This window comes from Grampus griseus, assembly GCF_964374135.1.
Source record: "Grampus griseus genome assembly, chromosome: 18".
In the NCBI taxonomy this organism is placed as follows: Eukaryota; Metazoa; Chordata; class Mammalia; order Artiodactyla; family Delphinidae; genus Grampus; species Grampus griseus.
This window is the reverse complement of record NC_139012.1, coordinates 23,578,733-23,594,645: the sequence shown is the minus strand read 5'-3', so window position 1 is coordinate 23,594,645 and position 15,913 is coordinate 23,578,733.

The window sequence follows — 15,913 nt, the reverse complement described above, 5'->3', positions numbered from 1 at the left end:
ATTGCAAGTAAAATTAGAAAAACAACCTAATATTGGGTTGGCCGAAAAGTTCATTCGGGTTTTTCCATAAGATGTTATGGAAAAACCCGAATGAACTTTTTGGCCAACCCTATATTTTAGCTAAACAGCTTATATTTGTAATTTGTCAGTGACCTAAATTTTAAAATTAAAAATTTTAGGGCTTCCCTGGTGACACAGTGGTTGAGAGTCCGCCTGCCGATGCAGGGGACATGGGTTCGTGCCCTGGTCCGGGGAGATCCCACATGCCGCAGAGGGGCTGGGCCTGTGAGCCATGGCCGCTGAGCCTGCGCTTCCGGAGCCTGTGCTCCACAATGGGAGAGGCCACAACAGTGAGAGGTCTGCGTACCGCAAAAAAAAAAAAAAAAAAAAAAAATTTGTATTGTGATTTCAAAATTCTGAAGATTTAGAGATCACTAGGATGAAAATTTGATGAATATCCAAATGTATAACTATACTAATTTTTTGTAGCCTACATTAGATCAGATTGGTCAATTATGGTGCTCATCCAATCCTAATTTATCATTTTTATCACCCTGGAGACTACATCTATAGTGACTATTACAGATGACCATAGCAGCACCTCTACCTTCCCCCAAATTATTTATTCTCTTATCTGAGAATAGGATTAAAACTTATTATTATTATAACACTATTACATTCCAAGAATTATTTATTACTCTCACACTAAGTTCAGACTGTTGTTACAAATACCATAGACTGAGGGGCTTAAGTAACAGAAATTTAATTCTCAGAGTTTTGGAGGCTGGAGGTCTGAGTCCAGGATGCCCACATGATTAGGTTCTGATGAGGACCCTCTTACTGATTTGCAGACAGACTTCTTCTCTCTGTAGCCTCACATAGCAGTGAGGAGAGAGGGAAGCACGTTCTTTCCTGTCTCTTCTAAGGTCACTAATCTCATTTCTAAGGGCTCCACCCTCATGTTGTAATTATCTCCCAATAGCTTCACCTCCAAATACTATTTTATTGGGAATTAGGCTTCAACATATGAAACTTAGGGGACAGAAACATTCAGTCCAAAACACGTCTAGTCCATAACACGTCTGAAAGAAATATTAAAGACAGTATTGAATTCATTCATACAAACCTCTATATATTAAGTACCTCAGTTGTGCTAAGCATTTGAGTAGGCACTGAGGATTCACAAGTGCCCAACCTGCCATTATGGCGGTTTCTTGTGGAAATGTAAATCTTTATAATACTCTTTTTATTTTTTATGACCTCGACTCCAGAACAATACAATAGGAAAAATATTTCATTTAATATATTCAGAGGGATTTCTGTGTGCTTATCTTCACAGTACATACATGTATATAAATATTGCTTAATTCAGTCATGAATGTGGGTTTCTAAAAGAGTCATATTAGTAATAAATAATTAAGATGCCCAGGAAAAGTTACATATACACTACAGAAGCTATTACTGTGTGACAATATAGCATTTAAGAAATGTTGGGAGTAATTTTTACTCATGATTCTTATACTGACAGGTAAAAATATGCCTTAAAATGCTAGAAAAAGTGATGTAGTTTGTCTCAAAATTGACATCGTTTCTAAGCCCTGTTTTACTTTCTTCCAGGAATCTGGCAGTCAGAGTAACTTTAATAAGTATAATATGAAGGAGTTTAAATGTTTAAAAGCTAAAAGTCAATAATTTATGTTAGTTTTGAAGTAAATATTCAAATAATTTTTTGTTATGCTTACATTTTCCTAAGAAGTTCACAAAGAAAATATAGAGAGATTTTTATACCTGTAAATTTAAGAAATAAAACAGGCCTGGCCATCTTCCCCATGAATGTATATCTCTCTTTATTTTTTCACTTCTTCTCTTTACTTATAGGTAAAATATCTGTAACTATATCCCTAATTTCTAGCTTCAGTTTATAAAATAGTTATCAAGGATAACCATCTTCATTTTTAAAACTATGTAAGAAAAACACATTTTCTAAATTTCACAGACATTTTCACATAATTAAAAATAAATAAGCACTTAGAGACAATGAAAAACTGCATTCTCAATCTGGGTCAATATTAAATCAGGATTTAACACCTGCCTGACATTATACAGGTTTGCAAATGTGGTGTTATCTGACTTTATAGATCAAACCAGGACTTGTAACTGACAAGGCTTTAATTAAGTTTAGTTTCATGGCCATGTGCCTGTTACTCAAAAGTGTTGCCTTTTAAAAATTATACCAGTAAGATCCTGGCACAACTTCATTTCCCTGTAGTCATTGGAGAGACATAACCCAGAAACAACCAGAGTGCAATCTAAAATAAAAGTGCATAATAGTGTAGGTTGAATAGCCACATGAAACTAATAATTTAAGTCTTATTTTATATGGTAAATCAGGAAAATTGCACATTCAGCAAATGTCAAAAGAGCTTTGACTTCAGCAAATATTAAAAGAAACAATAAAAATCTATGAAGCTACTAAATGTTACAAGTACCCGTAAGGAAATATCTAGTTATCTGAATGCAAACTAATATATTAGCATTTATTTCTCAACATGATAATCATTATAATTATTATTGTCATGCTATAATATTTAAAAATTGGTAAAAGAAAGAACCTGCATATCTAGAAATATATGATTGAAGCAAATATACATTTGATCTTCATAGATCAAAGCACCAAAGTATTGTAGTTTTGTCTGAGGCAACACTCCAAAGAAAAAAAGGCAGTTGGTTAAAAAGAGATCTACAAGAAGTAAGTTACATGGTCTTTTGTTTTGTTTTATTACATCTTGGTGTCAGCAGAAATTTTAGAGGGAAACTGGTGTTACCTCACTTTTGAGATAAAACCACGCCCTGCAGCATCTCTGAAAGGTATCTTTCCAAACTGGTTGAACTCTTCTTCCCTCTTTCACCATCACACCCCTCATTACTCCTTTGGGGAATGTTTAATTTTATGTATGTCGTCAGTCTCATGCTACTCTCTGACATTCCAACACCATGGAGACATTTCCCTACAGAGATTTATGAGAAGCAATGACTAACATTTATTTACTGGCTGTGTACTAATAAACACCTTACCTTGATGGCTTTATATATCATTACTTTAATTCTTATAACAATTGCTTGGGTATGTGTTATTATAATTCCCATTTTCACAGAAAAGGAAATCTAGGCACAGAGATGAGACTTGGCCAAGGCGCAGAACTAGTAAATTGCCAGCCTGAGATGTAAGGCCAGGCAGACTGTCTCCAATATGTGTTCTCATAATTTAAATAGAATGTATTTTTATTTAGGTATAACTTTCTATGACCTTGATAAATATTGAATTTTAAGAATATTGACCTCTAATAAATATTGGATCTGATATGGAAATGCAAAGTAAAGGGCTCGTTATTAATTTGACTATTACCATGATATTTCTTAAACACAACTGTAAAAAGATTATTAATTCTGTAGAAATCAGTAATTTCTCTATTTTCCTGTTATTTAGGCACCATTAGATCATGCAAACTCAAATATCAGTAGGTTATGTAGCTCTCAGCTTTAAAAAAAAACCATGAAATCCACAATTTAAAAAACACATTTGCATATAGATAGTTTCTATGTTCTAGAGAGTCTCAACTTCTACTATGTAAGGGTCAATGGGATATATATATGTATATGTATGAATATACATATTCTTAAAATTTTTAATGAATCATTTTTCTTTTCAAACGAGCTAAATGCAGAATAAATATAAGCAGATTTGTGTGAGGAAGTCTCAGTAAATATCCTCATCAATATAAAAATTGGACAAACCACATGCTGAAAAAAAGAAAATTGAGGAATAAATTCATAGGAGGATTGTAATATGCACAGATGGCAGGGATGGACCTGATTGCTTTCCAGCCAGTACCTGTTCTGGAACGTATGAAGCTACATCTCCAGAATATCTTTACTATATTAAGTGTATGTTGGTGGCTGCCGAAATCTATGGATTTCCCTCTTAAAAGAAAATAATACCAGGTACCACCAGGTTAGAGGATATAGTTGAACAATACAATGAAAAGTACAGAGACTTAATTTTCTTAAACTAAACTATATTAATATCTGTAAAAAGCTGGAAGTTCTGAATTTAGAATAAGCGGAAGAGGAAGCCAGTGCTTTAGGTTGACGGCCAATAGCCCAGAATAGGGAGCAACACAGGAACACGAGCTTCTCTTCCCACTGTTAATTGTAATCTATGAGCAGGTCCCCTTTGGTTCAAGGTACAGAAACTCAGTCAGGATTGTGTTGGGCCCAGATGGTCGAATGATTGACTGGCTACCATTTTTGTGCCAGATTGGCACATCCATCTACTTTTTCATCCAGATCTATCTGAACTGGAAGATTGTATATGAGGAAAAAGATTGTATCACAACATGAAAAATAAAATATTTTTAATATCCAGAAAGGGTCACACTGAAAAATTTAGGAAGAGTTTTTAATCTAAATGATTAATGTAATATATTTTCTTTCTTACATTTTTCATAATTTCAATCATTAGAGATTATGAGAAAAGACTAAAATGTTTATATTCTGAGCTAAGTTTTAATGATTAATCTGTATAATGACAAACTGCATATATTTCTGTAATTTTCTTTGGTAAAGTTCTATATTTAAACAAATTCAGGGACATGTAATACAAATTTTAATATATAAAGTATTCCTTTCTGGAAGCAGCAGAGATTATGTTTGAAAAAATTAAATATTATTAGAAATGGCTAAATATATTTATTTTTGAATTGATTAAATTTATTCTAGTGTATTCCTCGATGATGGCTTTTCCACGTAACTTCATAAACTTGAACACAACATTCTAAGAATATTAGCATAGCATTATTATTATTCTATATTAATATATTTAGAGTAGAATATTGTAAATACTTTTTTTATAACAAATTAACTTCTGTTTACTCAGATAACCAATAAAATTTGAAAATCACTGGTATAAACTGAATCATAGAATAAATAGAGCACTTAAATGAAAGTCAAAATCTTGGTTTTGTCTGATTTACTTCATCCATGTGGTTGACGGAAAATTATTGTTAAAAAAGATAATGATTGTAAAAGCATATTCAGTTTCATAAACAGACAGTGGAAAATAATTACCATCATTTTCTAATAATGATACTGTAGCAGTCATTTGGTATCCGGAGGTATTTCTGTTTTGGACTCTGTAATTTATTAGAAGCATGACTGCTGTGAAGTTATTTCACATATGTGAGCCTTGGCTTACTTTAAATATTTAAATGCAGATAATAGGTTGATATATATCTATATGTTATTTTATAGGGTATCATATATTATGCATTATCTATATGAAATTGCATCCCCTTTTTATTCATAGGCACTTAGCAGGTTGGGGGTTGGGCTTTTAACTCATTCGTCAGCGTAGCCAGCCTTTATTTATTGCACGTGGTCTTCTCTCAAATGCACTTGAATTAAGGCTTACGTGACTATCGTATATTTTGTAAAATTTGTATTAAAGTAATCCTTTTGCTGTTTTGGTGATGTTCCTTAGTTTGGCAGTACTGCATATTTTTGTCATTAGGATTTTAAAAGTATATGTCAAAAAATTTGATGTCCTTTTAGCTTGCATTTTTTTGGAGGTTGCTAGTTTATTCTCTGCTGTGAGGATATTTACCGTGCTGCTTAGAGCAGCTGAAACATAGGTTGGAAGTCCTGTTGGTCTGGAAAGCACAGTCTCATTTTCTCATTTATTTTTAAGACTGCATGGTAAAACAAAAACAAAAACAAAAAATAGCCTTCAGTATCTTTAGTAAGAATTTGTCCATTATGTGGTAAAAATAACTTATAACACATTAAAAAAGTTAGTGGATCAATAAAAGGACCCACTAACATTATGCCTAAAACAATTTCTTTAACTCCAAATTATATTAGATTGAAGTTCTAATCTATTTCTCAACCGCAGTTAGTTTTTTCCCACAACTTTTAACTTGCGTAGAACATTTAAAATATAGTATTTTGGCTTCTATATCAGTTACTAAGTTTTAATTGATTGACACCACATCTCTTTAAGAAAAGCAAAGTGTATAAGAAAGGTGCAGTGGCCTGAGATTCCAGTACTTGAGTTTCATCCTCAATCTTGATGACCTAGTTCTTCTTTTCATTAACCTTTCAGAATGTCGTTTTAATGCATAAATTAAGAAGATTACATTCAGTAATGAATAAAGTCCCACTGAGCTAAAAAAAATTCAATTAAGCACTCTAACCCTTGATGTTTAAAATGATCACTGGCATTAAAGTTGTAATATGCTTCTCAGAAATATTATGTCATGTCCCATTTCAAGCATGCAGTGTTCTTTATAAATTCCAAACTTAGAATAGATATGCACTATAATAAATATGCACTATAAATGAAAATGCACTGTAAAGACCCAGCAACATTATTAAAGTATTGTATATTATTTGTGAGTAGAAAAAGTAATTTTTGAAATAATCATTGTCTTCATATTAAATAAAAATAATTATTCTAAAAACAATCAGCCTTTCCCAAATGCAATACAGGTTATTTTACATGTTTCTATTCTATTCAGGTAAACAACTATTATTAATTTAAAATATCCAACTCAATTTCAATATTTTGCCAATCATTAATAGAAATCAAACAATATTATTCTATTTTTCCTTGATATAGGCTAAATTTATTTTCTTAAAACACAAATTGAATTATTTGACAAATGTTGACTACCAGTATTTCTTTGAATGTTTGCAGTTTTCCTTTAAAGATGTCCAACTAGTATTGTGAAAGATAAAAATGGTAATGGCATTAAAAACACAAAATAGTCCATGTTTAAAATAAATTACACAACATATTTAAATTCATATAGATATTCAGAGTAAGTATGCAGTTTATATATTTCAGAAATGTAGAACCTATATTCTACAGAAATAACTAAAGTATTTAATGAACTTTTTTTTTTTAAAGGAATTCCTTTATTTTTTATTTATTTTTGCTGTGTTGCGTCTTCGTTTCTGTGTGAGGGCTTTCTCTAGTTGTGGCAAGCGGGGGCCACCCTTCATCGCGGTGTGCGGGCCTCTCACTATCGCGGCCTCTCTTGTTGCGGAGCACAGGCTCCAGACACGCAGGCTCAGTAGTTGTGGCTCACGGGCCTAGTCGCTCCGCAGCATGTGGGATCTTCCCAGACCAGGGCTCAAACCCGTGTCCCCTGCATTGGCAGGCATACTCTCAACCACTGTGCCACCAGGGAAGCCCTGAACTTGTTTTAATAGAAATTCTTTATTGGTCAGATGATCGGGCAAATTATCATGATAGACTTTTTTCTAAGTCAAGGGAAACTTTGTAATTATTTGTTTGTTCTTTGTAATTATTTGTCCTCAGGGGAGGACAGTTAATTGTATTATTATAAATGTATCCACTCTTAAATAAGGGTGTATCAAGAAACTCAAAATGCCCTCTATTTTTAAAAAAATTCTCAAAATTTTGTGTGCTGAAACACTTGCATCAAAGTAACCAGATAGATATTAAATTCTTATTAGTAGACCTCACTGAAGACCAACTGTAATAGATCTATTTTGATTTGAAGAACCACTACCCTAAGTTACTTTTCTAGCCATTGAGATATCAGTTGTTTGGCTTTATCATATAGAAAAAGTATCATGAATCAAGTCAATCTTGGTTTTAGGATAGTTGGATGATTACATACATTTAGAAACTGAGCTTAAAGATGTTTGTTGAAAAGCTGATCTGAATTGGCAGTCATTACCCTTATTAAAATTTTGATTTAAAAATCTCAGTAACATATCTCAACTATATGTATCAAAGTAGATACATTATGCTGATACGACCTATCTATTGTCAAACAGTTAAAGTTGCTTGGCTTTCTCCTCATCTGTCTCCCTTTGCTTCTTTCTAAAACAAAAATTTAAATAATTAAAATATTTCCCAATAATAGCAATTATTTTTTCAGGAACCACTTAGTTTGATCTTTAGAAATTAAAAAGTACCCTTGAAATCTGATCCAATAAAAGTGTTTCATGCAACATTTGATGTCATCTCTTGAACCACAATTCATTTCATGAACATTATATCAGTTCCATTTAAGAGCTACATGTTGCAAAAAATGATTTGATTCTCTGCAGCTCTGACTTCCATTAGATATTCAGTTATTAAAATGGGTTGAAGCTTAATTAAATAATTTAATTAAAATTAGATTAACCCTTTTCACAAAACATCATCCAAGTTATATTAAATGAAGGGCAAAAGAAACTTTAACGACATCCTAAGCAAGGGTATGCTTGAATGCTGAGTTTAAGGAGATTGCATTATTAAAATTTAAAAGCATATGGTTACAGTGAAAAAGTAATCAAGTTCTTAATGTATCTCTCTTCAGAAATTCAGCGCTTCATGTGGCATTATTATAGATAATGCCAAAATGTTTAATTTATTTCTCAGTTAAGCCACTGCCAACAGTTTCAGTGGTGACCTTTGAATTCACTGTTGGACAGACTTACATATTCTTTAATACAATATGTAATTGCATAATTGTACAGTAAGGAAGTATTTATTTCAGACTTTTGATCACCTTTAGAAGGAATCAGTTCTGGCTTTTAAGATTATTGTGTCAAAAGGTTTATTTTTATTTTCAAAGCAAATAATTTTGTTGTTACTGTATTATTCAGATAATGTGGTATTGCCTAAATACAATGAACTGAAAAGGCATTTTCCATCTCATTGTATAGTTATATCCACAATCATACACAACTTGGGGGAAAAGGTAAAAAATATAGTTTATAGAAAAACTTGTTAAATAGAAAATAGCTATTAGAAAAAAATAGGTCAAACCCAATAATCTGTATCTACACACATATCAATCAACAGTCTCAATCTATTATGTGTAAGCTCTGAGTATTACAAATTTTTATTTTATAAAATTCAGGCAAAAATACTAAATATTAGACTTTGAATTGGCTATTTTAGGGTAATTTTCCATATTAAGAAATAAATGCCAATCTTCTTTCAAATAGGCTAAAATAACTTAAAAAATCTGATTATTTTCTATATATAGTTTATATTATAATCTTTCCCCAGGGTGTATTAGATAATCCCATCTTTTTCTAACAGGTATTACATAGACATACTTAGGCCTCCATGAATAATTTCTCTAAGGAAACCAAGGTAAACCTGAGGATAACAAGAATGACACAGAACATTTTTATTTTATGGTTATTTACTTTGAAGTAATGCATACTCCTAGTTAAATAGTTCAAACAATAAATGCAAATTAGGATAATTGAAAAGTAAATACACCTGCCTCCTATTTATGGACATCACTCAGAGGCAAAAACTGTACCATATATGTATACCTGTGAGGAAAATAATCAAAAGCTATAAAGTCTTAGTGTCTGTCATTTATTGTAAATGTGTAAAAAGGTCAGTTCCAAGGCAATACGTGTTTTGGGGGACTGTAGGGAACTAGAAACTGCATGCCTATCCTAGAGGCATAGTGACCCTGATGGCCAGATTGCATGGCTCACACAGCTAATGATGACTAACCTTCTTCTGGTTTTTCAGCTTTCTCTTTCCATCTCGCGATATATCACATAATTTCCCTTTGAAAGAACTCAATAGATTTTTACTCAATATTCATCTCTTTGCAAGCTTTACTTTGAGAGTTGAGGGTATAGCAGTAAGAGAATCTGACCAAGTCTCTTTCTCTCTGGATCTTGAATGTAGTGAGAGAAACATGCAATGAATAAAGGAACAATATTGATGACATAATATAATTTGACACATACCTATCTAAAAAAACATTAGGAATATAAAGACTGTATAAAAAGAGAATGGTAAGCTTATTTTAGTTAAGGTGGCTTATCATTTAAGAATACATTGGACACTCAGTAATAAAATATTAGTTTCAAATTGGATTTGGTAAAAAGGATATTATTTTTCTCACAAAAGGAGAAATGCAGAATTAAACATTCTGGGTCTGGTGCAGGAATGTGTTGCCAACCAATGCCATTCTCCTTTCATCTCACTTCTTTCCTGCTTAAGTTTCTTGATTTAGTCAGATGGTAAGTTAAGTTCCCCGAGGCTGAAGCCATGAGTGACATTAAGCAATCATAGGAAGCTTTATTTCTCCTGGACAATGATTCATGTAAAGTTGGGCATATGACTTTTCTTCAGGGGGGTTATTCCAGTGGAAAAAGGAGTTGCTCCCAGATGAAACCGCAGCAAAATCCATCTATTGACAGATCCACATACTTAAAGCTTTTTTTCCTCATGAATGAATATAAACCAAAAGCCAAAGTTGACCAGATATTTAGGAAAAGCAGTCAGTATGAAAGACAAAAACAAAAACATTTTTAAAGGAACAAACTGGAAACAGAGACAATCACTGAAAGCAAAAGAAAATTTCCTATGAAGTGTAATTAATGCAATCAGTCACAGATCATACTGCATGAGTAAAACAAGAAGAAAATGTTACAGGGGCTTCCCTGGTGGCACAGTGGTTGAGAGTCCGCCTGCCGATGCAGGGGACAAAGGTTCGTAGCCCCGGTCCGGGAAGATCCCACGTGCCGCGTAGCGGCTGGGACCGTGAGCCATGGCCGCTGAGCCTGCGCGTCCGGAGCCACAACACTGAGAGGCCCGCGTACAGAAAAAAAAAAAAAAGTTACAGATAGTATCAACCAGAGAACATAAAAGAACTTTTGGAAACTGTCAAGCAAAGATAAAGATAATGAGCCAATAACAGGAAAAGATATGAATAACCAAGTCTTACTGCAGGATGTATAATAGCCAAATAATAAGGTATAAGAAGGGATAGCATGGGAAACAGAGGCAACAAAATTATCCAAGTAGCAGGGCAAGATACTTTCCTATAAAGATGTCTCCCTTATTGAATGACAAGTACAAAGAAATGAAGAGAAAAAATGTATTTGCAGAAAGGTATAATATCAGGGCATTTTAAAACAACAGAGGCAAAATAGGTATCCTTAAATTTTCCAAAGGAAAAAGTTGATATAAGATTCATCAATAATCATATTACATTGGACTCTTAAATAACAGTACTGGAATTTAGAAGACCATAGATCAATACCTTCAAAATCTGAGAAAAAATCATTTCCACCTTTGAATTCCAGACACAGTCAGATGATCAAATACAAGGATAAAGTTATTTTCAGATGTGCATAAAGTTTTCAAAATTGATTTCTTCTGACCATTACTCAGGAAACTACAAGAAAATATGCTCCAAGAAATAATGATGTACTTGAAGAAGAGGGGATATTTTTCTGAGTTTTTACTGCTTTGGTAGGGTTGATTTTTGTTTTGTGATTCATGTTTTTTATCAGGTTGGTTTAAATTAAAATTCACTTAATTTCGTCTGATGCATATTTAGATCCAAGAAAAGGCAATTTGGGAATTTTGGGAAATAGTTTATAATTTGCACTCAATAAAGTAAAGGTTCAGTTTATTTCAGATCAGCACTTAATAAACAAATCATAAATACAATACCCTTTTTTGGTGATTAGAAATGAGAAGATAAAAGGTAGCATTTCCTACGTACATGGAGCATATGATTTGGGGGGATATAATGTACATACATAAAAATGTACAAATCCAAGAAGTAATTTTGTAAGCCTTATGTTTTCTACTCTTTAGTAAGAATGAGAATATTTTGGGTGGTTTGCTTAAGCAGCAATTTCCAAGCCCTACAATCAAAGATTCTGATTGAGCAAGTTTGGGGAAGAGCTCAGAGATCTATTCAAGTTATTCTAATGCATGTGATTTGTAGAGGAAGGTTGAGGAAAACTGTTTTAAACCTTCTAATGAAATAATATATTCATTAGAAAGGGATATTGTAATTTAGGAAAACAAAGAAGGAAAGCCACAGAAAGGAACAGGAACAGGCCCATCCAAGCATTGAGGCTGTTGGGTATTCAATCCATCGGACACATGTTTCTCTAGTTATAATAAATGTGGCAGCTTTTTAAGAAACTGCTGCTACTGGATTATTCAAATAATACGACTTAGTTTACTTGGATTACATGCTGACTAGGCATCCTTCAGATCATTTGCCTTCACTTGCCATGGCCTGCAGGGAGAGAGTATACACAAACCCACACAAGTATTCAGTCTACTTTACCACTGTATTGCACACAGTAAATTAAACTATGACACCGATTTTTATATCCATTTAAAAATTTTTTAACATGATTTTATATCCATTATTTTAAATCCATACTTTGCTAATATGAGATGATGTGCTTGAATCTAATTAACTCTGAGATGCTTCAATATTGTATTTCTGAACGTGTGAGGTCAAAGCTTAGACTTTGGTGAATTCAATGAATTAAATGCTATCTTTTGAGGCTTCTTGTCATTAAACCAGTTGGGCTGAACTAATGACATCCTTATTGTCCCTTTGACCTTTTCTTTCCTACATATCTTAGAGCAGGAGAAAATATACTCACAAGGAAAAATTAAAGGTCAGGGAGGGGTGGACTATGAGCATGCTTTTGAAAACTGTACAGAATTTGTTAAGAATCTATGGAAATGTGGCAAATAAGCATATAATTATAAAGAAAAAATATAAGCGAAGTTGAGCAGGGGAGAAAAGGAAGAATATGGTGGTGAACTATAAAGGAAGTAAATTTGTTCAGAACATTGGGTTCATTGAAGGAGGAAGAAGAAAAGGGAAAATTGGATTTTTTTATTGTGGTTAGTTTTTGTAGTTGCTCTAGCACAACAGTAAGAAAATTTTATTCTTTATTGGTATCCTTAATAATGTCAAACGTAATAGTGTCGAGATGACCAAAGTAGCCAGCTAGCTCTACCAAATATGTGCTTTGATTAAAAAAAATGACCATTAAAATTGTTTGTAAATACGTAGGGAGGGATTTCAAAATAAGGAAATGATTTGGTATTATGAATATTTAAAATGTTATTTGAAGTTGTACTTATTTATGTCATCTCTTTGGCATCATAGAAATGGAGTCTCAGTGAATAACAATGATTATTTGGAAGTTATTCTATCTTATTAGATAGGCTGTATGTAAATTAATGACACACTTCAGCTCATACTTTATGCCATGAGCATTTGTTTCACCTAAACCTATGTGGTCTATACCTTCTGTCCCAAGTTCTCATCATCAAGGATATGTTAAAGTGATGATTAAATTATGTGTTTATATTTGTTGGCATGAATATCCCCAACCCAAACTTTTCCTCTATTTGTCTGAGTACCTGCCCAAAATAATTGTTAACTTGTAATTGCAGAAAGACTTTTTCCCATAGATATATCCCACATTTTAATAACTGAAAATTGTGTTTGCCCTTGATTAGAACATCTTTATCATGGAACACTGAATTAATCAGTGGGCCTCTAGTAATCACATACCTTCCTTTAGAGATTTCAGCGAAGCAGGCTTTTGCCTTATATTTAAATAATAGTGGAATTTATATCCTAGGACTATGGTATCTTGAGTCCAAAGGAGGTAGGAATAATCTTTCATTAGCCATTTCCTATTAACAAATGAGTGGAAAGATATTTTTCTTTTTCTTTTTCCTCCCAGATGACTTTGAAAATTAAAGCTATAAATAAAGTGAGGGAGAGAAAAAAGATCATATTTTCTACAAAATCCCAAAACAACTTATGTAGAATTTGTGATTGAACTTTGTGCTTACTGTAATGGAGAGATTAATAAAATCATTTCTCATTACTAAGACATTTCAATCCTTTAATACTTTTAACTTTTCCATAATGTGCTTCTCTTTGACTCAACTGACATTGTAGCAAATGTCCTCTGCATGCCTTTTCCTGCATACCAATTACGGATTGGTAATGTTACTGAAATCTTTGTTCACTGCTTGAACGATAAAATGAAAACTATTCCTTTACAATAGTACATAGATTCTGAGACAAATATCATTCATAAACTTATCTGTAAATGTTTAGATATAATTATATTTTCCTAACAGGTCTGTGAATTGTTTCCCAATTGAAATTAAATTCTTAATAATGCTGCCCTTATAAAGCATGTAATGCCACCAAAGATGTCTGTAATCAGAACAGGGTTATGCTCCATTTAGAGAGTCAAGAAAATAACTGAAATCAATATAATTGGATTTATGAGGGGTTTTTTTATTTGACTAATGACTACTTTCTAATATTTCAGCAGACTACTATCTCAATTATCTGCTTGAATCTTCATATTTGACTTTTATTTTACCATTGATTTTTGTTATTTTTAAATAGAACAAGGTTAGGAAAAAGAAAACAAAGTATGGCCTAATTTATTGGTAGTCAAAAACTATGTAAATATTTGTATATTTGCATAGAGTGAGAGGGCTATATGCATTCATATATGTATTATAGATTCTTCACATTATGCATTTACTCTGCATCATTTTGCTGTAAGTAGCAATAAATTACAGTTGCTCCTCAGTATCCGCAGGGGATTGGTTCCAGGACCCCCACAGACTAAAATCTGTGGATGCTCAAGTCCATAAAATGGCTAAATCCACAGATGCAAAGGACCAGTTATACTTTTCCAAATTTAATTTCTTTCCAGTGGGACTTAATCTCTCAACACTTCAGTTACAAAGACTTTGAATATGTTTTGATTCAGCATCTTGAACCCCTAATCCTCTTACTTAGTGAATCAGGTTTTTTTTTCATATTCATTCCTTCTTCTGTATATGCCATTTGCCACCAAAATATTGATGGCTTTCTGTACTCCATCCTTAGGTAATTGCCACATAGCTTATATGGGCTCAGAATAAAATCTCTTCACTGAAAGATACCCTGTGTAATTTCCACCACATAGAAGGATTAAAAAAAAAAAAAAAGCAATTCTTTGAGTTTACAAGTTACACGCTAAATTACTTTAAAACATCTTAATTTGAACATGTTGACAAAGTTGACTTAAAGGAATGCGACTTTAAAACATATATATGTGGAATTTTTACTTTTATGGGGCATTATAGATCCAGTTTCTATTTAAACATTTCCATGTTCTTCTAAGGATGTGGTTCAAAGGTATCTTTCAGTTTTTATCTCTCCTATCAAACTCTGTCTTTTCTTACAAAAGAGAAAATAAAGTCCTGAAAGGGGTATTAAGAAGTCATCTGATTCCTGCCTGTTTGCCTTGGGAAAATGAAATCCTCTCAGATAAATGTCTGCCTTATTCTTAAACCTCTCCAGGGAAGAAGTCTTCTGTCAGCAGCCTATTTCTGACAAAAAATCCCCCATGTCAAAATGATGTCTTCTATTTCAATTTAGATGCTCTAAGGGTCTAGCTATTAAAAAATTACTCTGGAATAGTTCATAGGATCATGATAGCAATGGTAATTTCTAATAACACTTCTGCTAGCGATTTCTTATTCTTTTTTATTTTTTGAAATTTGGAGGATTACAATCAACTCTGCTTCTTTTGTGTACAAATTACCTGACTGTTTTGAAACACAAAGAGTATAATATATATATAAATTAGATGGTGAGTGAATTTGGTCAACTTAAAAGGTAACAGGTTATACATCCTTTTCATTCATATAGTGCTTAGGTTATCTTCTCTGGTCATTATACTTTCTCAGATAGGCTATTATAAACATTTTGGTGGCATTCTTTATACTTATGTTGATTACATATCATTGATAATGTGTTCCTTAAACCACACTGATTCCATGAACCAATAAAGCTAGTAACGTATGTGTTTTGCCTAAGAAAGGAGAATCCTAGACTACATATACAAATTCTGTGAAGTTATTTATTGAATAAGCCAGAAATTCATATAAAGAAAACAGGCAATAATCATCTCATGAGACAGGATTTTGCATAAGACATAGGATTTTGAGTGTGTGTACACTCACATACCTAAGTGTACACACACACACATGCACATTCACACACAA